The sequence below is a fragment of the Toxorhynchites rutilus genome, chromosome 3, assembly GCF_029784135.1.
Source record: "Toxorhynchites rutilus septentrionalis strain SRP chromosome 3, ASM2978413v1, whole genome shotgun sequence".
Taxonomy (NCBI): domain Eukaryota; kingdom Metazoa; phylum Arthropoda; class Insecta; order Diptera; family Culicidae; genus Toxorhynchites; species Toxorhynchites rutilus.
The window spans coordinates 13779060-13799178 of record NC_073746.1 but is presented as its reverse complement, the minus strand read 5'-3'; the positions used below and the strand labels follow the sequence as shown (position 1 = coordinate 13799178).

The 20119-nt window shown below is 39.6% G+C and overlaps 1 protein-coding gene across 2 annotated transcripts in view; it reads left to right on the top strand.

The window, feature by feature from the left end:
- The window catches only part of LOC129779100 (protein turtle), a 111778-nt gene that overhangs the window by 46219 nt on the left and 45440 nt on the right, over positions 1-20119 (top strand). The window lies entirely within an intron of this gene.

Below are 20119 nucleotides of genomic sequence, written 5' to 3'. Positions count from 1 at the left end.
CCTTTGTTGTTTCTGGCACCGAAAGATTCTGAGAATTTTCATCAGAGGAGATACAATACTTCTACGCTAGCCACAGCTTACTTACTATGCAAGGGTGGAGTTTACTTCGCAAATATTCTTTTTTCGCTATCCCCCTTCGTTGTTTCTATTCTAGTGGCTGCATAAGTTGCCCGTTATTGACAGCTCTGTTCGGGAAAGCACACAAATGGACAGAACAAATATATGGGGAAATGGGAATGCCTCCAATTTTTATCAATTTAAACCATATACAGACTATGGGATTGTAATGTATAGCATATCAAACTAATCATAGAAAACGTGGGCCCTCAAGCTGGGTATCGAATTCTCTACGGAGAAAACTGAAATGGTCGTTTTTTCTAGGAAGCACGAACCCGCCCAATTCCAGCTTTACCTATCCGGCAAAACGATCCAACACTCTATGTTTTTCAAATACCTGGGTGTATATTTTGATTCTAAATGTACCTGGGGGAGACACATTGCGTATTTGAAACAGAAATGCCAGCAAAGAATCAATTTTCTCCAAACAATAACCGGAACATGGTGGGGCGCCCATCCAGGAGACCTCATTCAGTTGTACAAAACAACGATATTGTCAGTGTTAGAATATGGCAGTTTTTGCTTCCGATCAGCTGCCAGGATTCATATTCTCAAGCTGGAGAGAATACAATATCGTTGCTTGCGTATAGCCATGGGGTGTTTGCATTCGACACATACGATGAGTCTCGAAGTTTTGGCAGGAGTACCCCCGCTTACTCTTCGGTTCACAGAATTATCCTACAGATTTCTCATCCGTTGCAAGATCATGAATCCATTGGTGATTGATAACTTCGAAAATCTACTCCAACTGACTCCTCAGTCAAGTTTTATGTCTTTATACCATGAGTACCTTACCCACGACGTGCACCCTTCACCAGGCATCTCCAACCAAGTTTGCTTCCCATACTTTTGCAATTCCTCTGTCATTTTTGATCTGTCCATGCGACAAAAAATCCATGGAATACCAGATCACCTACGCTCCAATGTTATTCCGTCGATATTTTCGGAAAAATATGGGAAAGTTGGATCTGATAAAATGTTCTTTACTGACGGTTCATACATAAACGGGTCCACTGGCTTCGGCATCTTCAATGAAAATTTCAGTGCCTCTTTCAAACTCAAAGATCCTTGTTCCGTGTATGTCGCAGGGTGCGATATACTATGCTCTAGGGATCATTGAAACACTGCCCATCGACCATTATTTTATTTTTTCAGACAGTCTCAGCTCAATAGAGGCAATCCGCTCAATGAAAGTTGATAAACGCTCATCTTATTTCCTAACAAGAATAAGACATCTATTGAGTGTTTTGGTCGAAAAATTATTCAAGATTACCTTAGCATGGGTTCCCTCTCATTGCTCGATTCCGGGGAATGAGAAAGCGGACTCGCTAGCTAAGGTGGGCGCTTCAGAAGGCACACTTTTTGAAAGGCAAATTGCCTATAATGAATTTTTTCACATTCCTCGTCAGGACACACTCGTTAGTTGGCAGCGCATGTGGAGTGGAGATGAGTTCGGTCGTTGGTTACACACGATTATCCCTAAGGTCTCGACGAGTGCTTGGTTTAAGGGATTGAATGTAGGTCGTGATTTCATTCGCGTGATATCTCGGCTTATGTCCAATCACTACAACCTAAACGCGCATCTCTATCGCATTGGGCTCGCAGCAAACAATCTTTGTGATTGTGGCGATGGCTACCACGACATCGAGCATGTTGTCTGGTCGTGTATCCGGTTCCATGCTGCTCGCTCTCAGCTCTCTAGAGCACTGAGAGCAAAAGGCAGACAATCGGATATCCCCGTCCGGGATATCTTAGGTAGCCGTGATCCTGATCTTCTGCTTCATCTATACCTGTTCCTCAGAAACGCCGATGTCAACGTTTAATGATGTTTCCTTCGTTGTGCCCCCGTTTCATATCCCTCCAATTCGATCGATAAACTTTTACTTAGTCGCGGCAATACATACACACACTCTTTACAGATGCACGGGCCAAAGGTTGTGCAGTCCACTGATCATTCAACAAGAGCCAAAGGTTGTACCGCTCATGACAACTCTACACGAACTGATGATTGCGCCGGCTAGTGACCATTCTATCCTGGATTCCTCGAGTCGAGAAAGACGCACCACGCTAGATATGGGGTACAGACTAGGGAGCGTTGCTGATTAATGGTCAGCTGCATCCCAATAGGAAGTAGCCCGTGGCGGGCACACGTATAGAGCATCGAAGACTGCAACATACCAATTATGAGAACACTTGTAATACTAACCTCGAGCCAACCGCGAGTAATCGGTTACATATTACTAACATAGTTGTAAGACACAAATTGTCAAAATATTGGACTCCCGGCCCCGTCAGGCTAACGCCACATGTGCCTTAATAAAAAATATATTTTGGAAAAAAAAATAGAAAATTTCCGATTCGATTGGTATGTAAATCGTTAAATCGATCGCAGCAAAAACCTGTTTTCTGATTTGGCGTTGAACTCAAACATCGATACATGCATGCGTGATACATGAGAGAGAAACAAATTCATTTTGGGGGAATCACTTCATTGTGCAATGAAGTCCTTTCGACAGGGAAGAATGAAATGAGATAGTCGAGTCGTAGAGTGAGATAGCAACTAAAGGCCCGAATGAAAGTTGAGTCATGTTGACGGAGAAACTGCTGGAAGAAGTGAAAACTCATTTCCAACTGAATACGAAGGTGAATTTCTTCATAGTTCCCTGACTATCCTCAGCTGAATATGACTGCCGAGCCCTGATAGTGAGCATACGTCTTCTGGCCTGGTTCTTCTCGTCTGTCACCACCTCTCTCGCAGTCATTTCGATGGCACTATGGATATCAGGGTGCCAATGAAAATGGCCATCTCGAATTTTCAAAGCGAACTTGATTAATAATGTTGATTCCTACGAAAAACTACCCTATGCAATATATCAGCTCAATCGGACTTCATTTACTAGTGTCGCACAGCGGTCAAAGTTAGAGTTTTTTGAAAACCGAAAAATCACCCAGAGGGGAGTAAAGGAAATCGGGATTTTCGAAAAAAAAATTTATGCCAAATGTCTTCAAATTGCATGAAACGTCGAGATCTACTGTCGTCTCGAAAAAAAATTTTTGTCTGAAATCAAAAATTTCAAAAAACTCAAACTTTGACCGACACTAGTAAATGAAGTCCGATTGAGCTGATATTTTGCATAGGATAGTTTTTCGTGGGAATCAAAATTTTTAATCAGGTTCGCTTTGAAAATTCGAGGGTCACTTTTTTCCCATACATCTATTGGCACTCTAATGGATATATTTCCACAGCCCATTCATATTTACTACTAGTTCTCCCTGTTCTTCGATCCGTTGATCCAGCACTCTGGCGTAGTCTGCTAGTCTGCTTTATAATAACCTATACTTTCATTATTTGATGTTGACTAGAGTTGAGGATCAAACCATTTGGTAAAACAATGCTTATGCAGGCTTCCTCAGATGAATTTGATGCAAACTCGTCTCAAGAGTTGACAGCAGTATCTCAGATTGCCATGATACTTTGTGGAGTTCGAACTCATTGATAATAGGAGCTACTTGACACAACCTCGAAAAATCAAGAGAGTCTAAGTTTTTTCTAGCTGTTTTACAAACAAGAAAATCTTACTTAAAAATCATAAAACCTAAAAAATGTCGATCAAAGAAAGAAATATAGAAAATTGTGTGAATTTCCCTTTAAAAACATCAACTTAAACAACAATCACCCTGAAAAAATATTTTTAAATTTCAAATTCGGCTTTTTCAAAAACTTTTTTTTTTCAAATTCAAAAACGTATTCTTTATGGTTTGGCAAGTTTTCTAAATGGTCAATGCCTCTAAAACAACAAAATTTAACTGCAATCTAAGATGCTGACTAGTCTGACTAGATGACTAGTCTAATTTGTATAAAATTCATCCTCAACAATGTTCAATCAGATCCTACGCATTTCACCTGCACGATTCTAATCACAAATAGGAGTATTAATGAATAAATATTTTTCAGAGCAAATTTCACCTCGCAAAGAAAAATTTGAATCGGCCCCTCAGGCGTGCTGATGTTTTCCATTTTTCGGTACTAAATTCACTGAAGATTTTACGGCGGATAAGTGAAACGGTTCTATCAAATCCAATAGGAAGTCTCATTCGGTGCCACAGCCGTGCAGGACAAAGAAGCATAAAGAATCACACCTAATAGCTGAAACACGTGATGTAAGTCCCTTGTGGGGGGGGGGAGGAGCGATACTAGCTAGCAACACAACATCACAAAGCGCCCGGTAGTCGCCGAATGGGGTGAAGTTCCGTTCCGTGGTTGAGCCGTCGCTCGCTCCGATTGCGATAATATTTCAACACTTTTTACCGACGGTTTTACAGCAGCAGCCGCCACACCACAAATTTCTAATTCCCTAAGTTAATTAGAGACGCCTCCCGAAGCCAAGATATCTCGTAAATTTCAATTTCCCCAGAGCTTTTAAACTATACTTTGCCACGAAATCCGGGGTTCTGACGCTAAATCAAGAGCGATTTACCGGAACTCTATTTGTTTGATTTTTTCTTGCGGTTGATTGTTCCGTTGCGCTTGGTGTCTTGAGCGCATTTTTTCCTCGTTTCAATCAATGGATGATGATGATGATGATGATTCGGCGGTGCCTGCCTGTGTTTAGGTTCAGATAATAACAGGGGGCACTGCTGAATAATACATTAAACAGGAATCCTCCCTTTCCGCCGATGTGTGTGCGAGCCGAGCAGTGGCAGTGGTGGCAGCGTTGGCACGGCTGGTAATATCTCTTCGCTTGAAGTCGAAGAGCGGGCGAATTTGGTAGACTGCTGCTGCTGCCGTGGGAGAGGAGAGAGAGAAATTTCGCCCGGTTTTTCCACCCCAGGAGCAAGGAATACTCGTACGGACCGATTTTCCAGGACAGTTTTCAGTACATCTCGACGCGGTCGGTTTATGTTTGCGTATTTCGGGACATACACGCCTTTGAATGGGTTTGTTGCAGAATCTTTCTGAACTGGTTTTCTCTTAGCGCTGAGCGCGGGGGAGGAAATCCATAAATTTGTTAGATTGCTGATAGTTTGAAGAAAGTTGGTTGTTTCCATGTGCGCTAACTATTAGTGGAATCGTTCTGCCAAAGCTGGGAAAAGTGCAAGTTTAATGGAAATTTGTAGGAAAAATCTCTATGAATAATTTAGAGTCCCTTTTGCGAGCGCAGTGCGAGTTTTCTGTGCGAGCTGAGAATTTTGCAGTGAGAAAGAGATGGGAGCAACTTTTCGGTCCGTCTGCTAAACGGGCGTTTGCAGCTGTGCGAGCAAGAGGACAGAGTGCCATGTATGTAAAATCAGGGTGGAATTACAGTGAAAATCGTCCCGTTTGAATGAAATTTGCCCAAGTAGAAATTATTCAAATGAGTTTGGGATCAAGTGCTGTTCAATTAGCTATTGTGCCATGAATGTGCTATTTTCTCGAAGTCGTCCCGTTCCCTGTGCGACGCTGAAAATGAAGAGCGTTTCGTGAAAGTTCTCCAGTCACGACATGCGAAAAGAATCTGCACCAGCAGCATGAACTGAGGAAAGAAAAATAAATGTAACATTTATCGATTGAAGTTTGAACAAGTTAAGCTGCCGAGCGCCGAACCGAACAGTGCGAATGTGGTGAATTGATGGTGTCTCGTGAAAAAGCCTTGAAATAGCAATAGTAATAGTTTTCTGAACCTTGCCACATTCTGTGTTTCGTAGTGATTTATGCTAGTTTCGGGACAGTGCTTTTCCCTTGTTTCTTCTTCGATCGTACGAATGCAAATCCATTGGCCCTGCTTCTGCTGCCTTTCGCCCCCTGAGTGGAAAGCATGTGATTGCATTTGGCAAAATTTTCCTTTGCCTGAAATACCAGCAGTCAGACCACACCCGCCTTGCTTTTGCTATAGTGTTGTGTTTTGTACGTGTGAGAAGAATGAAAAGAGGATGAAAACGAAGACGACGTTGCGGCAGGATTCTCCCGCTGCCGCTGCGAATGGGTGGTCATGAGATGAGATGATGATGGACCGGGAGGGGTGATGATAGTGGCGGCAGTCACTACTGGCTGTGGGTGGATGTCGCTTACTGGGTCTCGTTGTTGTTGTATGTGCCGTGCCGTGCCGTGCAGTGCCGTGGTCCAAAAGAGAGCGAGTGATAAATTCTCCAGTAAAGAACCCCCATAAAAACAACCACCACCAACCATCAGCAGTAGGAGCCGTAGCAGGGATGTAGGAGATGATGTGGAAATATCGCGTCGAGAAATTCTCATCTTGGCTGAAGCATATTTACCACCACCCCCCGGTTGGTGGCAACGGGACACCAAGCGATGTTAGACTAGTTGTCAAAACATTGAACTTTATGGGGGATACCGTTATGTGTGAAAACTGGTGTCCGCAGGAGATATTCTATACTTGTGCCGCAATGCCGACCCTTCGTGAGTGATGTTGATAGAAGGAAATGAGAGAGGTGGGATGGTTCTTTTTTCCATTATCCCGAGGATAGAACATAAAGTCCCGTATTAAAGGTCTACTTGTAGTCGTTGACTTGATATATGTACATTAAAATGTTTTGTTCCCGAACTTCCCTCTGTTGTCGGACAAGTATGAGCGTGATCGTAAATCTACTGATGTTCTAAGGAGACTTTATTTTTTTTATAAAGGGGACACTAATTTTTCATTTCGAATCGTTAATTCCTGAAGAAATTTGTAAATTTGGCTTGTATACATAGGAATTCTTGTATAGAAGACGAAGTCAGGTGAGTTAGGAGATATATTTTATTAGGCTAGGCACAATTTTCATCGTAACCCCCTCCGTACGTCACATTTTCCTGAAATTTTCATTGGAAGTTTGACTATCTATTCGATATGTCGCAATTCAGGATGATGATCAATCTTGAAGTTTTTTTCTCATTTTTCTGTAAATGTGACTTTCATTCTAAGCAGATCCAAAGTGGCTCAGCATAATGGTCCCAACAAAACAATGGGGAAGTATACACTCTGTCCAACTTCTATAAGACCAGGTGATGATCTTCCTGCTTTGTATCATTGTAAACAAACAATGCTTCAATTTATATTCTAGTGTATAGATATTGGTGACTACCATACACTGCATGATTTTCATATGTGTGTGTGCAAGCGCTGAGCGTAAACGAATGTTTTTGTATCAGTGTCAAGTTTCTATAAGACCAATTACATCTTTCGTTGTTTCAGTTGTTTTGATCAATAAATCTGGATAATGCCGAAGGGAAAAATGCTCACGGAGAGAGAAGGGAGACAAATCGATGCATTTCACCAAGAAAATGTTCGTATCAGAGAAATTGCACGTAGGATTGGACGATCTCATTAAGTAGTGCTCAATTATTTGGTGAATCCTCAAGGATACGGAAGGAAAGAGAGAGCTCCAAGTAAAACGAAGCTCTATGACCGGGATAAGCGGAAATTAGCTAGAACAGCTTCGAATGCCTCAAAATCGCTTATCCAAATAAAGCAATATTTCAATTCAAATGTTACTCGGGTGACAATTCGTAAAGTTTTGGTAAAAAATTCAGAATCTACGGTACACCACGATTGAAGAGCTCAATGTCGCAATTTGGAAACATGGGAACAATATCGAAATCGTTCAGCAAAATTTGGTAAATTGTATTCCAACACGAATTTTCCAGGTTATTGGCCAAAATGGCAAAGTTGCCAATTATTGACATGTAAATCCGCCGATCGTTTTGAATTTTTCATTGATAATACTTTTGAATTTTGAAGTGGTCTTATAGAAACTGGACAGCTGAAATTATCATATTTAAGCACAATAAATAAACAAACAACTCTTTTGAACGAAATTGACGTTAAATGTGCTTTATTTTAAGCATTCGACAATGTATGAATGTATCTTGTTGAAATTCTAACTGTTTGTGTTGCAATGAACTATAATCAGGGTGGCCTTATAGAAGTTGGACAAAGTGTAGTGTGATTTTAGGTAGCTAGGTTTATTGTTGTTTTTAATACATTCTTTTCTGCATGGGAACAGCCTACCCTGCACAGAGTTACAAAATTGAGGACCCAGAAGTTTACCAACTCACATAACAATAACTTCTCAGAACACAATTTTATCAGAATTAATCTGCATGTCGACATACTGTTGCGACCCATACTATGGGAATATGAACTATTTTGAAAGTTTTCATGGGTGCTAAAAATGAGCATTACATATACACTCTGATCTCACACTCAGCTATAGAAAAACTAGTTTTCACTTTACAACATGAACGATCTTTAGTAGTGACTTGTAAGTCTTGTACGTTAATACGACAAAATCAAAATTGTGGGTGGTTATTCTGGTTTTACGCCAGATGCCTACAACCGAAATGAATTGTTAGCACATTTTTTGGCATCCCGATTTATTTCATCAAAAATAACAGAAAAATTGCTACTCTCCCATTCTGGTATAGCATTTGAATAATATATATGCTATAGAAATATAAGAGCGATATGAGGGAGCGATTCAAGAGACACATTGCAAATAAGTACGCATTAAAGCTTTTCGCATACTTTGCCACATACACGGTCCACATCGAGAAAAAGATATAGATTCACATTTATGCTATCGTTTTTACTTTTAGAAAATACATTCCAACCTCATTTTATAATGAGGTGCAATATAATCACGCATTTATGCAACAGAATCAGTTGCTATGAGGATAGCGTGATCGCTAAAAATGGCCTTGCATTCCAGCCGGCGGTCCCCGTTGACATCGTTTGGACTTTATTTTTGGTACAATCCCAATCTGACGTTCGGTCTGAGAGAAGGAGATGTCTGCTCCCATACTTACGAACATTTTAAAGTTTTTGAAAAAGGTGCTTTTATTTGTTTATTTAACCCTTCATCACACCAAAAAAAATTTCTTCTGCCGAAGATGAAATGTTTTCTGCCAACGCTAGTTTGAGTGTAGGAGTGTAATGATGAAATTGATAGGAGGCGATCTGGCGTAGTGGTAACATCCATGCCTCTCACGCTGAAGGTCACGAGTTCAATTCTCACTTCCGACATTCTTCCAAAAATGGAAGTAAAAAGTGACGAACCAGAGAAATGAGTTGAAAATCACTATAATACAGATAAAAAAAAAAAAAAAAAAAAAAGGAAATTGATAAATCTGTGTCTGCAGCATCGAAAATTTATTGTTAGCAATGATACATAAATTATTGAACCTTAGCTCTCTCAAAAAAATAAGAAGAGTGTTTTACGTGTTTTAAGAAAAATGTATGTTTAGCCAAACAACTGATTTACTAGGGGGTCTCCGTAGCCACATTGGTTGCGCGTTCGCTTAGTAAGCGATCGATCGTGAGTTCAAAACTCAGGGCCCTCATTGACCATCTTTGTGTTGTTACAGAATAGCTACGTCCACTCAACAATCATCAGCGATGGAGATCGATCCACGGTCGAAATTAGATCGATTCATCCACACAACTGCTCTGCTCAGCAAGACACATCGGGCTGCTGTTCTATAAATAACTCAACAATGATCAATCAACTGTCTCCGCTGTCCGGTTTAACTGGACAATGGAAGACCACATAGAAAACTCTTACGCCTAAATGGCTACTGTGTAAATGTGTACCATATGCAATGTTATAGAAAGGAATACTCTAACGCCGAAAAATGGCAACTGTGTGATGTGCTAATTATAGATATGATAAACATGTGATATGTACACGATTAAAATCCGGCTCTGTAACAGCTAAAATGCTAATGAGCCTAAATTAAACAAAAGGGATAAAAAAACAGATTTACTAAATTTTACTTCAAAATAAATATGGTAACAGTAAAACCGGAATAATTTTTATTAAAATACATCTATACAATTCAGAGCTCAAACATGGAAGAAGGATATATTGCTTTTTTGTAATTTTACATCATAGAAAGACAATAGACAATTGTTGGTGGTTGTATTTGTGAGAAGTTCTGTGCTAGATTAGGTTGTAATGATTCGACAACGTCATTACACCGCACGTAATGTCGATATGCAACAATATATCATATTAATTATTACTCCAGGCGATTCTGCCTCGACCCCGGCTAATACAAAACGTGGTTCGAAAAAAAGTAACTTGAACAAACTTCGATAATTGACGATATGAATGACAATAACATTTTATTTTGTTGATTGATTTGTTGAGCTGTTACATTGAACATGAAATACAACTTCAACAAATATCTGCCACTTGACGCATTGCAACTGGCTCAATCGTTGTAAAAGTTGCTCAATACGCAAACTCGGTTGAGCGAAGGAATCAACCTTGCGAATCTGGATTGACACTTTACAGAAATGGAGTAGGATAACTTCTGTACGGAACGAGTAACGAACGGGAGCTGATCAATCTATCGAATATCAACTAAGCGGGAGGATCACCGAGTACAAGATCTTCACAAACTCTGAACGTAAATTATACAACTATTGCGGCGAATGTTGGAAGACTTGAATCTGAAGAACTCCCGTCAGTCGATTCAATAGGGGTTTCGGATGTATTCGTAACGACACAATTCCAAAGACTGCTTGCTTTATTCAGAGAACCTTGGGTTTTTATACAATTTTATTCAATCTTAATTCTAGCCTAAATTTAAATCTAGAATGTGAAAGAAAGAGAAAACTATAAACGTTCTTCCTCTATTGCATATTAGTCCTTTACCCATCGTTATCTGTGATTCACCACATGCAACTCCTGGTTAAAGCTTAGCTTTAACTCATAACTGCATTATAAGGGCAACGGAACCTAGCGCAATAAGAAATGTGTGCGATCTTTTTGGCCCCTTTCCTTTCCGTTATTATAAATTGCCAAATTCTTTCGATTTCTTACAATGGGATTTTCAGAACGAACTTCACCGCGAACTCGAACCAACGAACTTAGACAGACTTAGTAAATTGCGTGCAGTTTGAGATAAATTTTAAGCAAAATTTTAATTTACTTTGTCATCGAGTTCAATTTTGTGAAAAAAAAAACAAATAGAAAAACAGACTCATATCAACAAATTCACAAATTTGTCAGTGTTTCTGAACACTGCACTCTATTTTATATGTGTGAATAATTTTCGTATACGATACAAACAAATCTAGCTCACCTCGTCAAACCACGTTGAGCGCAAACATCGATACATGCATACGTAATACATGAGAGAGAGAAACGAATTCATTTTGGAGGGCGTCACTTCAATATGCAATGAAGTCCTCTTGACGGAGAAGAATGAAATGAGATAGTCGAGTCGTAGAGTGAGATAACAACTAAACGCCCGACAGACTGTTGAGTCACGTTAACGGAGAAAATACTGTGAGAAGTGAAAACTTATTTCCAATTGAATATACACGCGAATTTCTACATAGTCCGCTAAATATCCTATCCTCAGTGACATTACATTACATTTCTTGCCAGCGAGCATTCTCTTCAGGTCTGCGAACAGAAAATAATCGCTGGGGGCCAGATCTGGAGAATACGGTGGATGCGGAAGCAATTCGAAGCCCAATTCATGCAATTTTGCCATCGTTTTCATTGATTTGTGATTTTTCCATTTTTTCACAAGAACAAAAGTTGCTTCACTCTCAATGCTGTAACTCACGAACCAATCGACCGATTGCTGTCAAATTTTGATACGTATCCATTGAAAGATGGTGCTTTGTGATAGTCAAGTAGATTTCTGCAAGAGGCGCCATCTGGACGTCAATCTAATGAACTTTTCAGCCGAACTGTTATGCTTTGATGTATGTTATGTAAAAATGAATACTACTTTATAAGTTTTTTGCTTGTAACACAGTAGCAAATGTATTGCCGCCAATATTGTCATATATTTGAATTTTCCATAATTTTGCGTTTCAATCATTTATTTTGATTTAGTGAACCGTGGATACTTAGGTTAATTTAAACACAAGTCCCAGGGAAGTTCTTTCAGTTCTTTCAGCGTTCAGTATCATAGAGTAATATTCTATGACTGCTTCTGGAATGAAACAGCCTATGCTACTACTCTCCTGTATATTTACCGAACAATAACCTACCAACAGTTCCCGATGGGTTCAAGAAAGTCAGCTGTAAAATCACCCTCGCTTCTATGCTGAAAAAAAAATTTCTGCTTCTTCGAACCTTTCCAGGTGGAAAATTAGTCAACGTTCATAAATTCAACAGTATGAACAAAGCCTGCAAAATATTACCAACCCAATGCTTCTTACATTTCCAACTCGTTTCTCTCAAGTATCGGCTTCCTATTTTTCCTAAATCCTGGTTAATTCATATCCCACGAAACAGCTTACTTTTATGATCCTAATTGTTATTTTTGGTGTTCTACGCTATGCTTTCTCCACTGTATTGGCATTCATTCGATCTTATGAAGTATGACATATGTAACTGCTGGAATCACGAAACATTGTCCAGAGCCTCTTAAAGGCATAGCACAAGTTTCCTGACGATGAGCCCAACATCGACACCTTTGTCGACGTTATAACTGACTTGCAGGTGAGGCGACATCTGGCATCAGTTTCGATAATTTTGCCACATAAACACCAGCGCGATGTGTATACTTTTTGGCGCAGTGCTCCGTACAGGGGTAGCAATTCGGCGGAGCACACTGCCGTAATGAAAGGGTTAACGCTGTATTTAATATGTTATTTCTAAAAAAAAATAATGACGATTTTTTGAACAAAATCAATGAATGTTGTTTTTGGCTAATTTGACATGAAATACTATGATTTCACGTGACAGTGCTGTTGAAATTTTGGGGAGTACTGAGTACTGTGTCCGAGTGTAAGTTACTGCAGGTATGGGCAAAATCGCATTGAAATTCGTTCAACAACACTCATTCACAGATAAAACTCACTCTTCGATTCTCCGTTTATGCCTCAATTTATTTGAGGCAGAAAACATTCACCTATCCTCTTCGCAAAGTTCATTCTCGATTAGGACGGAAAAACACTGTCTAGATTCCCCTCATCTATTCTCAGAAATTTTTGCATTCCCTCATTTGCCTCTCGGGATGATGGTAATAGAATCAAACTGGAAACTTTTGCTTGAGCCAACGAGTGTCTCTGTAAAATCATTCGTTTTTCACTCAAATAGCAATCATTTAGCCTCGATCGCGGCAGTAAAATATAGGTAGATAGTTAGAATCGAGTTGTTTCCTGGGCACTATTACAATGACATTTTTTTGTTTCTAGTATGAAACGATCTAAGCCAACGCAAAAGACCATATTAACGCAAGTTATTGATGAGCGGGAAAGTGGATTTCATATGCACTTGATTACAAGGGAAAATAAAATCATACATACACGCAGATCCAATCTATTTTGACTCACTTGTTATTTTGCTTCGTGCTATCCTTCCAAAGGATTATTCATTCATTGAATGTTGTTTTCCACTCTCTGTTTTGTTGTGTTTTCTATCAGTCCCGAATGAAGATGGTCGGGGAGTGTAAAATGATTCATCGTTCAATCTCACGATTGTTTGCTGCATTCTTTTCGCCATGATTATTCCAAGCAGATACAAGAGTGATTTATAATCAGGTGTGGAGAAATGAGCGAATGAACTTTTCCATACTTGAGTTATGTGTGGAATACAACATCATTCAAATGTCCACCTAGGGCTTCCTCGCACACCTTGATCCGGAACAGGTAATTTTCGATGACTTTTCGGCACATATGGGGCGGTATCTCGGTCATAACTTCACGAATGTTGTCTTTCAAATGTTCAAGAGTTTGCGGAGAGTTGGCATAGACACGGACTTTCGCATAACCCCACAAAAAAAAAGTCTAGCGGGTTCAAATCGCATGATCTGGACGGCCAATTGGCATAACCAAAACGCGAAATTATGCGTCCCTAAAATTTCGTTCGCAATATGACCATGTTCGGTCGTGTTGTATGGCACGTGGCGCCGTCCTGCTGAAACCACATGTCATCCGTATCCATATCTTCAATTTGTAGCAAAAAAAAAATTGGTTAACATGCGGCCATAGCGCTCACCATTCACAGTTACCGTCTCGCCGTCCTCATTTTCAAAAAAATACGGCCCGATGACACCAGACCATAATGCGCACCAAACAGTGACTTTTGGCTTTCCATGGTCACCACGCTCTAATTTTTGTACCAGTTGGACTTTATATGGAGTTAGGTGCAAGTCCAAATGCAAAATTCGCCACAATGATGTGTTTGACAAGCCCAATTGTTGAGCACGCCGTGGAATCGAAACATTCGGGTCATCCTCCACACTGGCAGCAACAGTAGCAATATTTTCGGCCGAACGCACATTACGATGATGCACAGGTTTCACAATATCCGCTACGGATCCAGTTTGTTCGAATTTATGCACTACATTAGCGATTGTGTGCTCTGTAGGCCGTCCATGACGACCAAAATCCGTCCGTAATGCTCGAAAAACATTTGCCGGTTTTTCATCTCTTTTATAGTATAATTTAACAAAATTAACACGTTGTGCGATGCTAAAACGATCCATATTGTAAAATGGCAGACATTCAACTAACGATATGACACTTTCGTTGACAGCTATGTCAAACGGTTGTCAGCGCAGGGCTGTATACTTTCGGAAGCCCGAAATGGAAAACCCTGTATAAAAGCAAAAAAAATGTCAGTGTCGTTCTGCAAAAAAAACCAAAGTAACATCTTTGTGTAGCGTATTTTAAAATGCTTCGTTCTAAATAAAGAACATTTGCCTCATTCGCTAATATTGTTTCCTCATTTGAAGAAAGCGTTCGAAGCACATCGTTCGCTTGTAGAAGCTTATGGCGGACATGCTTTAGCAGTGAAAACCTGTGAAAGATAGTTTCGCAATTCAAAGTTTGCCGAAATAAAATGAAATCTGTTGTGGGGGACCAGAAGGGTTCGGGTAAACCTTGAACTACTGAAATAAGGTGAAAGGGTAAATACAGAACACACGGTAAAATTAAACTATAGCATGACAACGCAACGGCGCACACCACTGAAGTTGTGTAGGATGCAATAAAAACCCTTAACTGGGAAGTTGCATCCGCCGTATTCTCCAGACCGGATACCGTCATATTATCACTTTTTTGCTTCAAAGGGACATGCACTCGCAGAGCAGCACTTCTTTGAAGATATAGATATCGAAATGATGTTGGCGAATGTTTTTCGTCGATGCGAAATATGTTTTATTGGCGGAATGTTAAGAATCGGGGATTGGGGATTGCTTCGAAAAACGATATTCTGAGGACAGTTCAACTCGCACATCTGATGAAGCATCGATTATTCGTGTACAAAAAAAAATTGCCATCCTTAGAGAAACAATTTTTAATGTTGTGCTAACAGTACAATATACTCGATGATGTGAATTGTTTAAAACTATTGACGGGTTTTATAGGCTTTTCCGGGATTTTTCAGTAGCTTTCCTCCTGCTTGTTTAAGTTTTTTTTCAATATCAACATAGTTTTCATGATGGAATATATTTTTTCGTGTTTGTCCTTCTATCCGCAATTTTCGTTTACTGCGTTCACAACCCTGCGGAAAATCGGAGCTCCGCTGTAGTTCAAAGTTACTATTATTACACTGTTGACAGCTGGATACGTAGATGCTGTCTGAAAATGGGTACCTCGCTGGTGGAATCTGTTCTGAAGGAACGAGATGTCGCAGAACAAATTTCAATGGATATATAGAAGCTTTACATTACGGTTTTGGCGGCCATTTTTGTTAAAAATGGGTTATTTTTCGTGAAAAATCCCTGTATCGATATCTCAGGATCCACTCGACCGAATTGGCTGAAATTTTTTATCAGCATGTAGAAATGAATTATCTGAAGATTTACATAGCTGTTTTTTGATATCTTGTTTTTTCGATGAGCTTCTACATCGAAAAAACAAGATATCAAAAAACAGCTATGTAAATCTTCAGATAATTCATTTCTACATGCTGATAAAAAATTTCAGCCAATTCGGTCGAGTGGATCCTGAGATATCGATACCACCAGTTGGAAAAACATGGTTTCGAGAAAAACGCGTTCAAAAATTCGTACGGCAATACTATATCCCTTGAGTGGACCTCATACTTTTTGCTGTAACTTTCCAACGAAATCAACTATCGAAAAATCTTTTTAGGTCAAAATTTTTGAGGGCATAAGCTTCACAAAAATGCAAAACAAAAAAAAAGATTTTTTCAACCTTCCAGACCGGGGTCTCCATTTAATAATAAAATGTCTGCGTTGCATGAAATTGTTATAATTGTGTGTATACTTCATACACTCTGTCCAACTGCTACGAGAACTGGTGATGGGTGATGATCCTGCTGCTTTGTGTCATTGTAAACAAACAATGCTTCAATTTATATTCTAGTGTGTAGGTATTGGTGATTTTCATATGTGTGTGTGTGTGTGTGTGTGTGCAAGCGCTGAGCGTAAACGAATGTTTTTGTATTTTGTTTGCTCTCTGACCGGGATAAGCGGAAAATAGCTAGAATAGCTTCGAATACTTCAAAATCGCTTATGCAAATAAAGCAATAGTTACTCGTGTGACAATTCGTCAAGTTTTGTTCAAATATCCTAGCATAAAGAGGGCTTTAAAAGGTTCAAGCTCCTCATCTTACACCATCTCACATCGGAAGACGTCTATGTTTTGTCAAAGCTCACATGAATCCACAGTGGACATGGTATGTTATGACTAAGAATTTCTCCAAAAGAATACATTTTGCTGTATACCATAACGAAAAGTTTTTCAATGTATAGGTTATCTTCACTGACGAAAAAAAGCTCAACTTGGCTGGTCCTGGTGGTTTCAACGGGTATTGGCTTGATTTACGGAAATAGGAACAGTCTTTCTAAACCAGGAATTTTGGTGGAGGCTCGCGTATGGTTTGGGCGGGATTCTGTGCAACCGGAAAGCTCAAGATAGTTTTCACATCATTCAAGGATTACATACATGTTCTGGAATCCTCTCTCTTGCCGTTTTTGCGTGGATATCGTCACATCAAATTCACATTCCAGCAAAACAATGCTATTATTCATACCAGCAAGAAAACTAAGCAATGGATTAAGGACCAAAAACTTAATTTTTTGGACTGGCCGGCTCGCTCTCCAGACTTGAATCCTGTTGAAAATCTTAGAGGGGATCCTTGTACGCAGAATCTACACTGAGGGAAAACGGTACACCACGATTGAAAAGCTCAAGGTCGAAACATGGAAAAATATCGAGAAATCCGTTTAGCAGAATTTGGTAAATAGTATTCCAACACGAATTTTCCAGGTTATTAGTCGAAATGGCAAGGTTGACAATTATAAATATGTAAATCAACCGATCATTTCGAATTTTTCATTGATAAGACTTAAGAATATTCAGATGATCTTATAGAAACTGGACAGCAAAATAACAAACAACTCTTAGGAACGGAATTGACATTAAATATACTTTATTCTAAGCATTGTATGAATGTATCTTGTGGAAATTCTAACTGTGTGCGTTGCAACGAAATAGAATCAGGGTGGTCTTATAGAAGTTGGACAGAGTGTATAATTGTTCATACAGCATAGTTTTTTTCAAAAATTCGATTCCGTGTGATATTTTTCTTAAAAAAGCTACAATTTCGCGATGCATAAAATTTCATTAATTTTCGAAACATCATATTTGAGGCGGACAACACCTCCAGTATCGAGTGAGAGATTGTGTTTTTACATACGAATGTTTCGATAATAAATTTTATTTTTGAAAAAGTTTAACATTGTAAGTCTCCAAGAACATTGTTGAACATTATAATATTATCAGACATCTGTCTTTCGAGATATGTATTTTTGGATAAAAGAGTAAATGATACGAATGATATACGGGAATAAAATCGAACATATGATAATGAAAATTATAATTTAGTGTTATGGTTAATTTGGCAGGGAATTGCTCTACAGTATCAGGTCGGAATGTTCCATGGGCTGACCCTCCCGGTTTCAGAATCTCACTTATTAGCGATTTTTACATCTCGGCATCAGTCTCGAAGCTTACAATTTCAGTTTTGATCCCTTCTAAAATTATTTGAGAGAATTTGGCTGAACAGCAAATATAAAATAGATAACACCACCTTAAACATCCATTCGGTTGTCCAATTTTTGGTTTTATCTCACGCTAAAAATAAGAAGGGATCCAAAGGTTGCCCCAAAACCACATTTAATGCTCCTCGACCTGTGCTGTTATGCAGGTGCTGGAGAGTGTCATAAACCTTAATCATCAACCTGGAGCATCTTCTGCTGAAGTGACTCCGAAGTTCGAACATATGTTATGTGGTTGCGGCGCAAAGCTATGGTGGTGGGAACTGCTGCTGCTGCTCCACTGATAGTGACGATGGTGATGGGCGAAAGGATGTCTGCAAAAGAGTAAACCCGCAGCCATACGGTGTGGCAGTGGGGAGAACAGAGATAAAAATTAGACTACCATACGAATATATATTTTCATGTAGGAAAATATCATCCCTGTCCGACACGAACCAGATCCTGGTGGTTTTTACAATATATTCACGTATTCCCTGTGTCCGTGTTCATGTTTTCTGAGGCTGGTGTGACATTACACTCTCGGTTATATTTTTGCTGATGCTTCTGCCACCACCACCACATGGGAGTCATAGCGCGGTGTTCAGTGGGTTAGCTCCTTGACCCGAACCAGAAATAGAGAGCCGCAAAAAAAAAAGAAAAAATGTTCCAAATGCAAACCACGTGACGTCAATGACGAAAACGGGGACAGTACGACAGTACCTACGAACGAGAAACAATAGAAAACAATGATCATCAAAACATCAATGAGGCCATTGTTGCGGAATTTGATGTTTATTTTGTTGAAGAGTGCAGCATAACATATATCTGTCCAAGTTAATGAGGAAAGGCTTATTTACGAGTGTGCGAGTTGAGAGCGGAAGTTCTCCCCGACCGTCGGGTTTGTGTTCCTTTATCATGCGAGCGAGTGTGGACAAAGAATAATAATTTTTATGTTCATATGTGAATATTTTGCAAGAGCGCGGAAAACCGGATGGCTGGCTACGGGGACATGGTGTGTGAGTTATGGTCTGAGGAAGGGAGAGAGGGGGATGTTTGTAATGGGTGGCTTCAGTTCTTGCGTCATCGTTTAGCGCTAGGTGGAAGATGAAAAGCAAAACTCACATAATAAGATTTTAATAAGTGTGATATATTTTATCCCAGCCAAGAATAAAACTCGTTAGGCGTGTGAAAGCAAGGGGAGATACAAATCCGCAAGTTGAGTGAGAGTGAATCGAAGCACGGAAAATAGGCCACTGGAACCGGAGGATTTAATGTCCTTTTGGAAGCGAATGGTGTCATTGAATACAAGGTAAGACGGATGAGTTTCTCGGTGGATGTATTGAAATATGAGGGGGAAAAATAAAGGATAATAAGTGCCTCATTTACTGAAACGCCTGGGATTATCGAGTATACTGAGCGAGGATGGAAACTAAAAGAACTTCACTCGATGCTTGATTAATCGTGAACCGTACAGATCACGATCTGTACAAACTGCGAGTAACAATGAATAATCTCTCGCAAAATTATGTTCCCTTTGGTAACTCTGAGTTTGTCAATGCATCGTTAAACATCGAATCTAGATCAGATATAAGGGGTAACTCTTCCACCGGGGATTCGAGTTCGAATAAGAAAATCAATTGGCGACTAAATGTGTTAATGGCAACTGACACCACAAAATAAAATTTAGGAGAAAAATAAAGTAAGAGAGAGAGAAGAATTGGTTTGATTCCTCTTATCTGGTGTGGAGTGTATTGCTTGCGATTGTTAATATAGCACCATCAACATCTCGACCGAAAGGGACCTTAAGACACCGATATAACTCGAGAACAAAAGAATAAAAGTGAAATGAAGCGACAAATGTTTCAAGATGCCATAAACTTTGCTATCTTTGTCACCTCGATCATTATTTTTACCTGGTAGATGGACCATTATTCTGCCCAGAACGTGCCCGCGACGACGCTCCAGGAAGTTCGGAAGAACTTGCCAATTTTTTACAACTGCAATTACAGCGAAGTGATCGTTAAAGAACCGCTTTTTCTTCAC